This window comes from Lathyrus oleraceus, chromosome 7, assembly GCF_024323335.1.
Source record: "Lathyrus oleraceus cultivar Zhongwan6 chromosome 7, CAAS_Psat_ZW6_1.0, whole genome shotgun sequence".
Lineage (NCBI taxonomy): Eukaryota > Viridiplantae > Streptophyta > Magnoliopsida > Fabales > Fabaceae > Lathyrus > Lathyrus oleraceus.
Genome location: NC_066585.1, coordinates 230,023,873 through 230,038,996, shown reverse-complemented (window position 1 = coordinate 230,038,996; position 15,124 = coordinate 230,023,873).

Sequence of the window (15,124 nt, the reverse complement as noted above, 5' to 3'; positions counted from 1 at the left end):
ATACATGACCAGGTGGCTGAGAGGACAAGTATTTCCCTTGTACTTTTCAAAGTCAGGGACCTTGAATTTCACAGGAATCTTCACGTTTGGAACTAAGCAGAGATCGGCAACAGACTTGCCGAAGAGATCCTTTCCTCTAAGAGTTTTCAATTCCTTGCGAAGCTCAAGAAATTGATCATTCATAGCGTCCATCTTCTCATAGACATCTGGGCCCTCAGACGGCTCAGAATGATAGATGGTGTCGTCTACCCTAGGCATGGTATGCACGACAGGAGGAGGAACGGCAAGGACCGGGCTAGATGCTGGCATAGAAGCAAAAGTGGGGGCAGGACCCTCGGGCATGAAGTTAGGAGGCATCCCCCACGGAAACCCGGTTGGCATGGCTGTCAGAGCAAAATGTGCACTGGCTGCAGGCACAGTTGAGGAAACAATCTCAGAGATGACTGTCCTCTGGGGAGGAGTTGAAGGCGTCGGAGAAGACTGACTCTGGGCAGCCAGGAACGATTCCATCAAAGCACTCAGTCTGGCCACTTCCTCTTTGAGTTCACGATTCTCTTGCTCTAGTTGATCCATCAATCTTGCAGAGTTGGCTCTAGTGTAGTACCGGTGAGTCAGCTTGTCTTCAAAATAAATGAAGAGCACAGAGTTAGACCACAGGACAGGAGACCGGAAACAAAACCTGCTTATGCACATGATGCATGCAATGTTTGTGCATATGATTTGTTTTTTATTTCAAAGGAACTCTAGGGTTTTATTTGAAAATTTTGGAAACATTTAACATTTATCATATATGGAAATATTTATCAAATAATACCAGGAAAAAGAAGTACAGCAATGTCAATCAGATACAAGAGAAAAGGAAAATAATCATCCTATGGATCCCTAGAAACAATCATCTAATGCTCGGGACACAGGAAGATAAGATGCACGGAGCCTTTTCACCTCTTCTTCATAAGCTGCCTCCATATCTGCCTTCTCTTTGGTGAGTCGATCGTACTTCCTTTTCCAAAACTTGGAGGACTGAGGAAGTAGAGAAGTCCATGCATCATTAGGGTCATCAATAACCTGATGCTCAAGGAACTCTATCAAAGCATCTTTCTCCTTAATCTGCTGAAGCAACTCTTCACGTTCACGGATCCAGGCACGTGAACGGTCTTCGTCTCTCAACTTCTCTACTCCTTGATTAGGGAGGGTTGAAGGTCCAGCCATAATCATAGGTGTAGGTCCCGGATACTCGTAAGGCATGAGATACTCAGACGCTCTCTTTCTTACCCAAGCAGTATAAGGCTCCAAAGCGATGCAATTCTTAGGACCCAACTCCTTCCTTCCTTTCTTATGTATCTTGCGCCAAGCGCAAACCATCCTAGCTTTCAAGTCTTGGGGATCTTTACCCTCCTGAAAGAACACATCCTCTAACAAAATGTTATTAGGTTTATCCTTTAGGGGGAACCCAAGCTGACGACGTGCCAAAACAAGGTTGTAGTTAATCCCACCACATGTACCAAGAAGAGGCACATTGGAGAATTCACCACAAGAGTCGATAATCTGCACACCATCATACACACGGTTGTACCAAAAGATATCATTATTAGTGAGAGACATGAGTCTCGTGGACCACCGTAGACATCCCTTGTTTTCCTTGAAAGCGATCGTCTGAGGTAAGTGATAAATAAACCACTTATACAACAGAGGCAAACAACATACAATGGCACCACCACCCTTTGCATTCCTCATATGCAAAGAGAAATAAGCATCACCCAACAGAGTCGGAACGGGATTAAGAGTAGAAAAGATCCTAATAGCTTTCACGTCCACAAACTTGTCGATGTTGGGGAACAACACTAACCCATAGATGAGAAGTACAAATATGGCCTCAAAGGCATCCTCACTCATGGCCTTCCCATACGTAGTAGCTTGAGCAATGAGGAACTCAGAAGGGAGACCTTGAATTCCACCTTTGGTAGTCATATGAGCACCAACCAGAGATTCATCTATGTACAACATGTCTGCTATCTCTCGAGAAGTAGGAATACTCTCCAAGCCACTGAACGACACCTGATCCAGAATAGGTATCCCCACAAGGTAAGCATATTCCTCAAGGGTAGCCAAAAGCTGGAAATCCGGAAACGTGAAGCAACGGTACAAGGGATCATAAAACTGCACCAATACACTCATCAATCCTTCATCCACCTGAGTAGTCAGAAGAGGAAGAAGCTTCCCAAAACGAGCTTTAAAACCCAAGGGATCTAGTACATAGGATGTCAGATTCCTTAACTCTTTCAAATCTGGTTGTCTGAAACTGTACTTCTTTGTATTCCTTCTTTGTCTTTCCATGTCTGAAAATTTTGCAAATAAACCCCTTAAGTTCCTTGAGAATTCTCTTTATTATTGATGATATGGATGCAAATGAATGCATGAATGCATGAATGCAACAATCACACTCAAGGATCAAGCAAAGCACACCAAACAAAGGTCATGGGATGGATCATATTATCCTTAATATCAATCATCCATTTTGGTGGATTATGGTTTACACCTTATCAACACCCAAGTTCCATTGATATTAAGGATATATGAACAGATCGACCATGAATCAAGGGTTTGTTGCAAGTCACGAGCATGGAGTTTAGGTTAAGAACCACCCCAAAGAGAGTGTACTAGGGTTTAAACCTGCCAAACATGTTCTACAAGAGGTTCCCATAGTCATCATCCTATCTTTCGGATATTATCGGAGAAACGACTACTCGTATTCCAAAAATATTCTCAAGAGAGACTCTTATGAGTGTAGTATCGCGTAACAATCGTATCAAATCTTACACTTGAACAACCTTCACACTACATCCTAAGAATAGGCCAAGATGGGCTTGGTAAACTAAGGTCCTTGGCTTCTAAGGTCTATATTGGAAAGAGTAATGTTTAACCACAACTTACTTGTGTGACATTATTGATCCCAACATGACCTCCACCAAGTGAATGGACTTGCAAGTCAACTTGCTAAGGAATAACTCCACACAAGTCAACAAGACTATGCCATTCTCCTATCCTAAGTGCACTCGAGTTCGGGTATAGAACTCGTCTCACAAAGATCACCAAGCATACAAGGAATTAATATCAAGCAAATCAATCATTACATACAATACAGTAATCCCAAATTTGCACAAAAATATGTCACAAGACAATACAATACAACAAGCATGAAAAGTAGGCAAAACCCACTAGGCAAATATAAGTTTCCCCAGCAGAGTCGCCACTTTTCTGTAGCGGGATATTCGTTACCATTAGAGATATTGATTAAATCTAAGGTAAATCATACAAAGTCGAGTCGCCACCGCACTTCTATTTATCCAAAGGAATGGTTAGAAAGCGAACAAAAACCTAAAAGTTTTAACAAAAACTAGTAAAAGAAACAGAGAGCTGGGTAAGGGGGTTGGTTATGCAATGGGAAGGTGTTAGGCACCCAAAACATCCTAGGTACTCCTAGGGAGCCCTTTTCACACTTGTTGTAAAGGTTGTTGTTTTGTGAAAAAATTTATTTGTGCAAACATGATTGAAGAGATGAGAAGAGAATATACAAGTTTATTTACATTTTGTGTTTGGATGGATAAACTCATTGCCTACGTACCATCTTGTAAAAAGATTAGGATCAAAACCTCGTAGTTCGGGGTAAAAATCTCAAAAAAACAAGTTGGTGAATTGATTGGTCCAAAAGCCTTAAGGTCTTTTGTTATCAAAGGGAGAAAACTCAACCAAACCACAAATCCACCATGTGAGGATAGCTTCAACATGCTAGTGAGGGGTTAACCCTATAATAAGCATGGAAGACTCATTGTCCATCACTAAGGATATAGGTGAGTATTACATCTACCACAAGGATAACTCAAACCTAATAGCTAAAGGTTATGAAAAGTTGATTAAGAAAGTGGCCATTGGAACCACAAAAGCACATTTGAATGGGTTATATTTACCAATTAGAAGTATATACAAAAATGGTCAAAGTAGATTAAAAGGTTCAATTCAAAATAAGTGTTATGAAAAGAAAGTTCGAAAATCAAAAGCATAAGGCTTAGGTTTCTAATGTTGGAAAACAATAGTTAAATGTTTGCACAAAAGTTTTGGCTTGGGTTAGAGTGGAAAGATGAAGAAGAAGGGCTAATTCCTAAGGAAAATAAAAGGTGAGGGATAAGAAAACAAAACCATACTAGGAGTTCCTCTCTTGAGATCATATTGATGATCCAAGTAGCTTCCATCCTTTGGAACAAGCAATCACAAGGCAAATATTTCAAGCAATCAATCACAAGGTCATGCTCCTAAGAATCCTTCAATGGCTTTGGCATCTCTTTCTTTAGATGAACATGGCAATGGTCCTCCAATTAAGCTCAAATGGGGGTTCCTAGCACAAAAGCACACACATCAAAAGTTCCATGAAGTAAACAAGAATGGACAAGAGTGAGTTTAGCGATTTGGTCCTTCTAATTCATCATCATTGAGATCCTTTCACTCCAATTTTGCATAGGAAAGTCCTAGAATCTAAGTCCAATTCTCCATTTCTTTGCATAGGGGAAGTCCTAGAAACTAAGTCCATTTCTTTTGTATTTTGGTCCACAACAATCAAAACAAAACACAAGCACAATAATATATACACAATTATGTGCTCAAGTGAGCAAAAGGCAAATGGCATTAACATAAACATGTGCTCAAATGAGCAAAGGGAAAAACAAATGGATAATATGTGCAAGAATAGTAAATTGCATAAAAGTAAAGTGCATAAAGTAAATGGCATTAAGTAAATCTTAATATGTCAATAGTTATTGTTAGTAGTTAATGTGCCATAAGGCAAAATTTAGCGCTATGTTAAGCAATCGTAATTGGACTTATGTAGAAGTCGCAACTATCTGAGGCCGGTCAATAATAATGTAGGCAACAAACACAAGTTAGGAGTCTTGATTATTGAACCAAGTCCCAACAACTTGCCATGCCAAAAAAGAAAAAGAGAATTGATCTTGTATTGGTTTAAGCCTTTTGCATGATTTAGAAGACAACATATCCTTAATGCAAAGCCATTCACTTGATCAATTGATCAAGATCAATTAGTTTTGAATCAAGGAATGTTAAATCTCCCTAATCAATGTCAACTTATCAACCTTCAGCTCATTGATCAAAACAGAAAAGAAAAGAAAAAAAAAAGAAGAAAGAGATGAATCATGGAGAATGGAAATGACAAAATAAAATACATTAAATGGAATAAAATGTATCAATCCTCATATGTTGACCAATAACATTTAAAGTCAAGGTCAAACAATCAAAAACAGAAGTGAGATGAAGATTGGAAGTCAAGAAAAGAATAAAATATTTTTTGGCATTTTTAATATTAAAAATAAACTTGAATTAAAATATTAAAGAAAGGTCAAACTTCAAAATCACTTCAAATCAACCTTCAAAGGTCCAAGTGATTTATCCTAAGTTCAACAAGGTCAAACAAAGCTTGACAAAAAATTTCAGCATTTTTAAAAGTCAGAAACCATTTTTAATCAATTAAAAATGAATAAAAATAACCTAATTGAACTAAAATCTCAAATAAATCTCAAATCAATTCAAAAATTGATGAGAATATTTTTCATAGATCCATCATCATTCAAATAGGTTAGGAAAATATTTTTTGTATTTTTTGAATATCAAAAACTATTTAAAATGAATTAAAAAAAAAACAGAAAAGAAAAAATTCACAAAAAATATCAAATGATGAAATAAAAAATATTAAAAATCAGAAATAGAAACTAGAATTTATTTGGAAAACAATGCAATTGGTCCCATATTTTTTGGATTAAAAATGAAAGAGATATGATTTTTTTAAAATAAAAGGAATTAAATAAATTAAAATCAGAAAATTAAAATATGAGAAAAAATGTGAGGCGTTGGATGATGGCTCATTATTTGAGCTGGCGCATCAGACGGATCATACGCGCGCGTCCACCAAACACACTAGTCAATGCAATCACACCTAGCCATTAATTAGGTCATAACATTGGACGGATCAGATCAAATCTGGAAATGGAAATGCACGGCTGTGATTTAATCTGGAGACCAGTCGGTGGCCAGCGCCACCGTCTTCTCCGGCCAACCTCCGGCCACTTCAAAAAATGCAGAAACGCAAATGGCCACCAAATGAGGCGATCTATATATCAATCGAAAGAGGAAGTGATGTACATCACTCCTATACCATGCACTTCCACTCTAGATCCCTATAAATGGAGAAATCAGAGCTGGAAGTATGATTGTGTTCATCATGAACTTCATGTTTTTGCAAAATTGAAAGCACAAATCAAATGCCTCTATTGAGAGGACTTCAGCCACACCAAGGAACACAAGAAATGAGCAAGGATCAAGGAGTTTCGAAGAGCAAAAGTTCTGTTAACTACCTTTGAAATGTAGGTCTTAGAGGCACGATCCTTCACAACTGAAGCTTGCAATGAGATCTAGTGATGAAGAGGAAGCAAGGCTAAGGAATTATAGGTCTGAAAATCAACCAATGTAGTTGAAATTCAGATCTGAATTTTTTAGAGAAAAGTGAAAATTCCTTTAGTGATGGTTAGGGAGAAAATTCTGCAGCGTTTCAGGTAGAATTAGGGTGTCTAATGGAAGCTCACATGCCATGTATTTATAGCCAATGCCATGCTGAAAGTGTGATTTCAAACTTGCATGAATGAAGGGGGCCTCCATGCATGGGCCTGTACAGGCGCATGGAGGGCCCAATTCCACATGGATTGGCAAGCTGAGATCATGAGTGAATGAAATGGACGTGCAATTTTGATGCAATCAGCTCATGCATGGTAATTGAATCAAGCTTCCCAAAAATGTACTTAAAGTTCTTCTCTTTGAAATTGATGTTTGCCAAATCCAAATGTAGCCATGTGAGTAATGGTTGGAAAGGTCTTTGTATGAGGAACAAATGTTATGTTGGTAAAGAATCCATTTGGAATGTGGAAATTTATGAAATTTGAGTTTAAAGTGTGATGTGCAAAACATGCCAAGGCAAGGTTTCTAAAATTGGCCAACTTTCAAGCCCTTCTATTTTGATGATGCAAGCTTCAAATGAAACAACCTCCAACAGCAAAGTTGTAGATCTTTTCAAGACAATCAAAATGGACTTAAATTTTGCATCATTTGTATTTTTGATGAAAGAGTTATGGGCACTTGAAGTTAAACTTTTTTGACTTTTAATGCCTTTGGCCAAAAAGGACCTATAATGTCTTGCATTATCATATGTATTTCCTTTGAGATTTTGTAATTTTGTTCAACATAACATTTGAAGTAGACATCTTAAGATTTCCAATGCATTTAATCCCACCTCAAAATCATACAAAATGAATGAGTTATGTCCTTGGGAAGTTGACATAAAATTTGGGTTTCAGTCAAAATGACCTATAATGTATTGGAATGGCAGATGGTTTTCCAAGCTTCAAATAAACTTTTGATGAACATGAAAGTTGTTCATGTTGTCCTTAATAACATTTTTCGTTTGGAACCATCTCCATTTGACCAACACATAAAAAGTTAGGTCTCAGTGCATTTCAAAATAGTCAGATGAATTGATTGATCAACTTTTCAAATCCACACCCCATATCTTGATGAATTGAAGATTGAGGACACTCAAATAAGTTCAAATATGCATGAAATTATGAATTAAATAACTTCCAATTGATTTTATTTGATCATGGGCTGAGGTTGCTTCATGAGCAAGGCATTGTGATGCACAGATGAATTAGGGCTTCTCTGGGGAACAAACCTCAAACCCTTTGACTTGCTTTGATCAAACATGATGAATTGAGATATTAGGGAGGCATATTTGATGGATGAGAGCTTTGGGAACCATTACCATGATTGCTTCCACCTCCTTTTGGCTATGCATTTGTATCAATGACCTCCTTGAAGCTTTTGGCCTTGTGATTACTCAAGCTACAAACAAAAGATGTTAGTGACATATTTTTGTGCTTTTGGTTAGTGAATAAAATGAGAAAAGCAATTATATACAATTCAAGCATGCTTGGTGATCTCAAACCACTCACAAAGAGTCCCACCCAAAGGTAAGGGGTATCAAGATGCTTATGATCCTTAAGGCTATGCAAATGCAATGTTATGATGCCATGAGGGATCTTAGGGACAAAATTAGGGTCTTACAGTTTGGAATTTCATTTTAAGTAACTTTACTCTTGTAATCATTTTCATATGATAAAAATTGTAGGAGATAGGGTCTAGGGAACCCGAGTTTTGACCAGTTGATTTTCTCTTATCAACCACCATGAACTACCTTGCTAGCTTGATATTATCTTGACTTTTGGGACTCATGGAGGATCATATATTCATAATATTATGTAATATAAAGTATCCCTTGAAATATTTGATCAGATGTTGAAGAAACTTGTTGAGGAGGTCAAACAAGATGCCCAGGTGGATTAGGGTTTCCAAGACAAACAATCTTCAAACTCTTGATGAATTCTTGATCAAAATGATATTTGAAGATCATAGGGACCCATATATGATGTCTAGAGTCAATGTGAACCACTTATTGATTGAACTCTTTGCATTGAGGGTCTCATATCCTAGGTAGGAACTTGATATAGCATGGGTGAACACACACACTACCTACAAAAGTAACAAACTATACATTGACATATTTTTGGTATTTGGGTTAGTGAATAATGAAAAACAAAGTATTATACAATCAAAAGTGTGATTGATGATCTCTCCTAATGCAAACCCAATGAATGAGGGGTAAGGAGGATGCCAAAGTGTGATCCCAAAACCAATGCATATGCTGAGATGGCATGAGGGATCTTATGGTCAAAATTGGGGTCTTACAGTCTCCATGTTTTAATTTTCTTTCATCTTAAACAACTCATAATTATTTATCAAAGAATTTGTTTTGGATTCTTTCACTTGCATGTTCTCTTCATAATTAAGACACAATGAATAATCTATAATATTTGTCAATTCAATGCAGGTGATCTTATCATACTTCTGGAAGGAGTTCTTATCATACTCCTTGAAGGAAGTAGAATTTACAAGAAAGCTTATGGGTTTATAATGCAATTTGTAAATTTTCTTCAGAGTATCATCGATAGTGAAAAAAGATCAACATATTTTTCTTCAGAATTTTTAGCATGTTCATAACCTTGTTTCACTAACTCCCGTTTTTCTATATATTAGGAGATAAAGAAACTATAAAGCTTATATTTCTTGTATTCAAATATTTCTCTATCAAACATAGGAGGTTTGATTGAGTAAGAAGTGTTGGTTCATTCATCATTGTTATTTGAATGATAGACCATGTGTTTCTCAAAGATATTTTACTCTTATATAGTTAGTGTTTAAATAAGATATATTGATTTTTATACCAACTGAAGGTGAGAAAAAACATAGGAACTACGGTTTTAATTGTGTTGAGAGATTTAAGTTTTTTATGTTTTGTTTTAAATAAAACTCAAGTCAATAATAAATACTAATGATAAATATATAAGGAGAGATATATTAATTATAAAGAATTTATCCTATTTCACCTCCTTAACTCAGGGCTACTTCTAGTCCTCTTATCCTGAGAGATTTTCACTATAGTCATATAAGTTACAATATCACTATGATATTTCCTAGTACAGCTATTTCTTAGACTTTCGCCAGAATGAACTGATTTCAAATGAATCTCTTTGTCATCTCCAAAAAGCATGTTAACACTTAACCATTTGAGAAAATACAATCAAATAAATAAATAATTATATAGTGTTTACAAATATAACTCAGCAAAGGGTGTAAACATATCTAAGCACAAATACAAGTGTTTGAATATTTTAATAAAAAGTGTTATGAAATCACTTGTTTGTTTCTTTCATTCTTTTAGTAAAGATTCTTCTCTAGAAATATTTTTCTTTGAAAGTTTTTATCTTTCTCAATTTGATTCTGAAAAGTTAATTCATAAATTTGTTTTCAAGGTCTTCAAAGTGAAGAATAAAATAGTGAAAAGCTAAGTCTTTATACATCTTTGTTTTTTTTATCATTGAATGATCTTAATATTTTGATAAAGGGATCGTTATAATATTTTTAGTATTTCAACTTGCTATTTCACGTCCTTTGTGCTCATATCAGATCTTGTCGCACACGACGTGGTACCTTTTGTGACGTAAATTTTATACCACTATATTTTGTGTACCATTGCTTAAATTGTTTCTCAATATTAAACTTTAGGAGAGAAAATAACTAAGCATTCTTTTCAAATATTAAACTTTATTAATGATTTTAAGAGGAATAAACACACAAAATATATCAATTTGATCTTCTACTAGAAAATCAAATTATTGGTTTTAAGCTTCGAGTTAACCATGATAACTAGTTAATAGCTTGAGTATCATTACTAGACGATATCGCTGACAACATGTACCAGCACACGATATCGCTGACAACAATTATTTAACGTGTGTTTGATTTTGTAACGTAAAAATAAATTAATTATGACTAAAACTAAATTAAATATAAAATGATTTATATTTACATACATGTAAATGAACTAAATAATAAATTTCATTTAAAATTTTGTTTCTCATAAAGTACAAATTATATAAACTCTAAAACCAAATTAATTTTACTAAAAAAAAATAATCAAAATATCAAAATCAATTTTGAATGTTCGAATATAGACTTAGATCTACTCATTCCAAATTTGAGTCTAAGAATAATTGTTATGATTATGAACAAACTACAAAATTTTCTTTATTTCAAAATTAAAATGAAATTTAGTCTATAACCATCCAAGTTGTCAAAATCAATTTTTAATGTTTTTGGTGTACCGTATATCGGTTTCTTGGGCATGATCATTATATTCTTAACTTGTTATGTATCTGTCTCTATGTCTGTCCCTAAGTTGGCTTGGCATTTTCCATTTAATGGACGTGGTTCTGGTACAAATCTACAATAAACAATAGTAGTAGGCCATCAATTTTGTATAAATGATACCATAGTGGGAGTCCTGAAAAAGTGTCAGTATCTGTATTTTAAAGGGGTGTGTGATTGTGATATGTCAGGCACAATCTCCCGTTAATGCCCAACAACACATGTAGTATGTACCATTGGAAACCTTATATTGCTTTGGACACTTTTTCCTATTTCTAGTGCTGCCACTTTCCATAGACTTAATTGGAAGCATCCTAGCAATAAATTAAATTCTACCTCCATTATGGAGGAAATGGAAAAGGTATCATCACAGGGCCCCCTTAGAAATTGTTGAATATGTCTTCATCTTTTATATTGGCTGGTTCATAAAGAAATGTTTATGTTTTAATTAAAATTGTAGTGTGTCATTTTAATGTTTCAATTATTTTGAATTAGAGGAAGTAAATGAGTTTTGAGATAATGTTCATTGAGGATTCAGAAGCACTAAACGTGGGTTGTGTGATGAGACAATGAACAATTTATTTCTTTATTGTGGCAGAATCGTGCATGTTGGATCACCTTGAGTCTTCTTAATCGTAGTGTGATGGACTGTGTGGCAGCCTAGGATAAGGCCGTAGTATAGGCAAGGACAAACACACGTCTAAGTGTATGGGGACACGTACCTCACTATGTTTCAAACTAAATTTGACTAGTACTCCATCAATCCCATAATAGTCGTATGATAAATAATTCAAATAAAAATAATATTTTTAATAAAGTGATAATTAAAATAATATTATTAGAATTGAAAAATATATATTAGAAATTAAAATGAGTTATTTAATTTAAAATATTTATTTATTCTAAATGATCGTTCTCGACAGAGTATCCATTTTGAATAAAAATGAAAGATCAATTTCAATTTACAATCTAAATTATTATTTTTTTCTAATTGAACTTCTTAAGTTTTTTTTTTAAAATATTCACTTTTTTTAAGAATAATACGAAAATAATCACAATTTTAAAATATTTATCAAGATAATTATTTTTCAAAAAAAAATAATTAATCTGTCATTTGTTATGGCGCATGCATCGATCAATTTGTACTCAACCGTCATTGTAATTATGCATGCATGTAAAACGTAAAAGCATTCGTCACTGCAATTGATGCATACATATAAAATGTAGGAGCATTCGTCACTCCAATTGACGCATGTATCTGGTTGGTTACTCTTTATTTTTTACATGCATGCGCCAATTGCAGTGACGCATGCTCCTACATTTTACATGCTTTTAAATTCATACGACAATTGTAGTGGCGCATGCTCCTACATTTTGGCATATTTTCTTACATTTTACATGCATGCGTCAATTGTAGTGACATATGCTCCCACAAATATGGTTAGTTTGGTAAGTAAACTGAAAACATGATTATTTTGATATATAATTTGAAAATGTTAGTTATTTACAAAAAAAAATCGACTTCTTAATCATTATTACTTTTATCACACACAATACTTGATAATGAATATTTTGATAAAAATATTATTTTTTCTTTTATTGTTACACTTTTTTAATTTGTATGAAATGATAAACTGAACCACTCGTGATGATATAGAGAAAGTAGTACTAAAACAAATATTTATTAAAATATTTTTTTTAATATAATTTTAATTTGTATCTTATTTATATTATCTAATTAATATTAGAGAAAATAGATGATACATCGGAATAAAATAATTTTACATCAATATTCATTGACAAAGTATATTCAGATGAATCATAAAAATATTTTAAAATTATCTATATAACATGACTGACGAATGATTTTTTATTAGGTAAAAATATAAAACTATTTTGTCCTGATGTATGTTTATTAAACTCTTAATAATAAAGTGAATATTCATTAAACTCTTAGTAATAGAGTAAGTATTGAGGTAACATTTATATTAGTAAACAATTAAGACAAAAAAAACTAATTTTCTCGAGACAAACAAATATATATTTTTTTCAATATTACTTCAAGTTTTTTTACACTAAACAACATCATTCATTAGATAACAAAGAAAATGTACAAGCATAGTGAAAGACACTGTGTTATGGCATTTTCCATCCACATTCTAAAAACAATAATAATAATTAAGTCAACCAATATTTAGAAGCTACAATCTTTAAATCTATCCAATTACAGATCATTTCTTTAGCTTTGCATCGCACAATTCGATTATACAAACTCGCAAGTTTGATTAAATTCACCATCTATGAATAAATTGTTTGTTGAGTGGAAAAGAGAGTCTGATTTGCAACAACCACTGTTAGATTATCGCTCATCAACACGTTTTCTTCATCCAAACTTCGTTGAGGCATTTCATCGAACACTTTGAGAGCAAACTTAAAATAACCTAAACATAAGAACAACAATACACACAACAAAGACAAAACAGAAAACAAAACAATAACTATAACAAAATTACAAACATAATATCTCATAAATTTTGGATCTTCCGGTGGTGGAGGCTATGGAAGAGGTCATTTTTCATGTTTGTGCGATTTGGCCCATTGGTTGTTGAAGACGATTTCGGCATTGCAAGATCCTCGTGGTTATTGGAGGAGAGGAGTGAAAATGTGATGGAGGTTGAAGTTAGAGTAAGGCAAAGATCCATCAGAGATGAATGGTTCAACGGGATGGGAAGGATAGGAGAAAACCCCATATCGGGGGAGAAAGCTCCATGGAGGAGAGGAGAGTCTCCAGGTCGGATGAGAGAAGCATTATTACCAAAGGAGAGACCCCTACAAGAGGGGAGGCGGAACCCATCCATATCAAGAAAACATAGTTTTAACATTACTTCAAGTTGACTTAATTTAATTAGCCATTAAAATGGCGCAGTTGGATAATCAATGCAAATTATTTTTAAAACAGACACAGAATTTTTATCCATGTGTGCTTTATCAAATACATGATTTTTGGATATCATTGGCTTGAAGTGAGTTAGTATGATATGATATAAATTAGCACTTTCTCCTATTTGTACCGCTTCATTCATGGTGTTGTGTTGTGGTTTTTTACACTAACCCCGTGTATCTTATATCATACATTCCTCAAAATTTGCCAGCAATAATTAACAACTTATTTTGGAGAGTTTATTTAAGATGTTCATGCAAACATTTAAGTATATATAACATGTAGGAAAAAATATATGTTCCAAAATATATGTATAACATGTTGTATGATACAAGATTTTTATCGAAAGAACTTGTAAGATTTGATGGCTTAAATTAACTGACATAGAAAAAGGTGCACACACTTTCAAGAATCATCATTTATTTAATATAGGTTCATGAATGATTTTATATCATCCAAGTCATCTACCATTATTATTATATTTTGACTATTTTATGTATATTAGGATTATTACTCACCGATGAAGAAATATAATGGTTGACACTCATGAAAATTAAATCATTATTACAAAACAACATAAGGAGTTGGAAGGATTTCAAACCAATGACATATCCAAAGAATTATGTCCTAAATTTTCTTATAAATAGATTATTGTGTGAAGAAAGACAATATGATACTACTACTCAAACTAAGATGTTTCAAGAATTGTTTGACTCTCTCATAGGTGACAAATCATATTTCTTTTTATAACCATGCAAGCAAAAATCCTTTTTTAACTTTGTTAAATTAAATTGTATCCCATTTCTATTATTTTAGATGAGCAAAGAGGAAGATATTAAAAAATCCTGGAGTTATTCAATTTCAAAAAGGATGTATTTTTTTCCTATATGATTATGGTGGAGCGGGTAAAACATTCATGTGGAACACTCTTTTTGCTACTCTGCTCTAGACGACAAATTATTTTAAATGTAGTATCAAGTGGAATTGCAAATCTATTATTACTAGGAGGTAGAATAATTCATTCGAAATTTAAGATCTGAGTCCCAAGCATTCAAACTTCTATTTGCAATATTGAGAAGAAAGCTGAATTTTCTGAGCTATTGAAGATAACAAGTATGATCATATGGGATGAAGCTCCTATGGAAAATTAGTTTTGTTTTGAAGCACTCGACAACTGTTTGAAAGATATTATGAGTGAAACCAAAAATGCTTCAAAAGAGATATTTGGAGGAAAAGTTGTTATGTTTGGTGGTTATTTTTGACATTTCCTCGTTATTATGCAAAGAGGTACTATAACTGATATTGTAC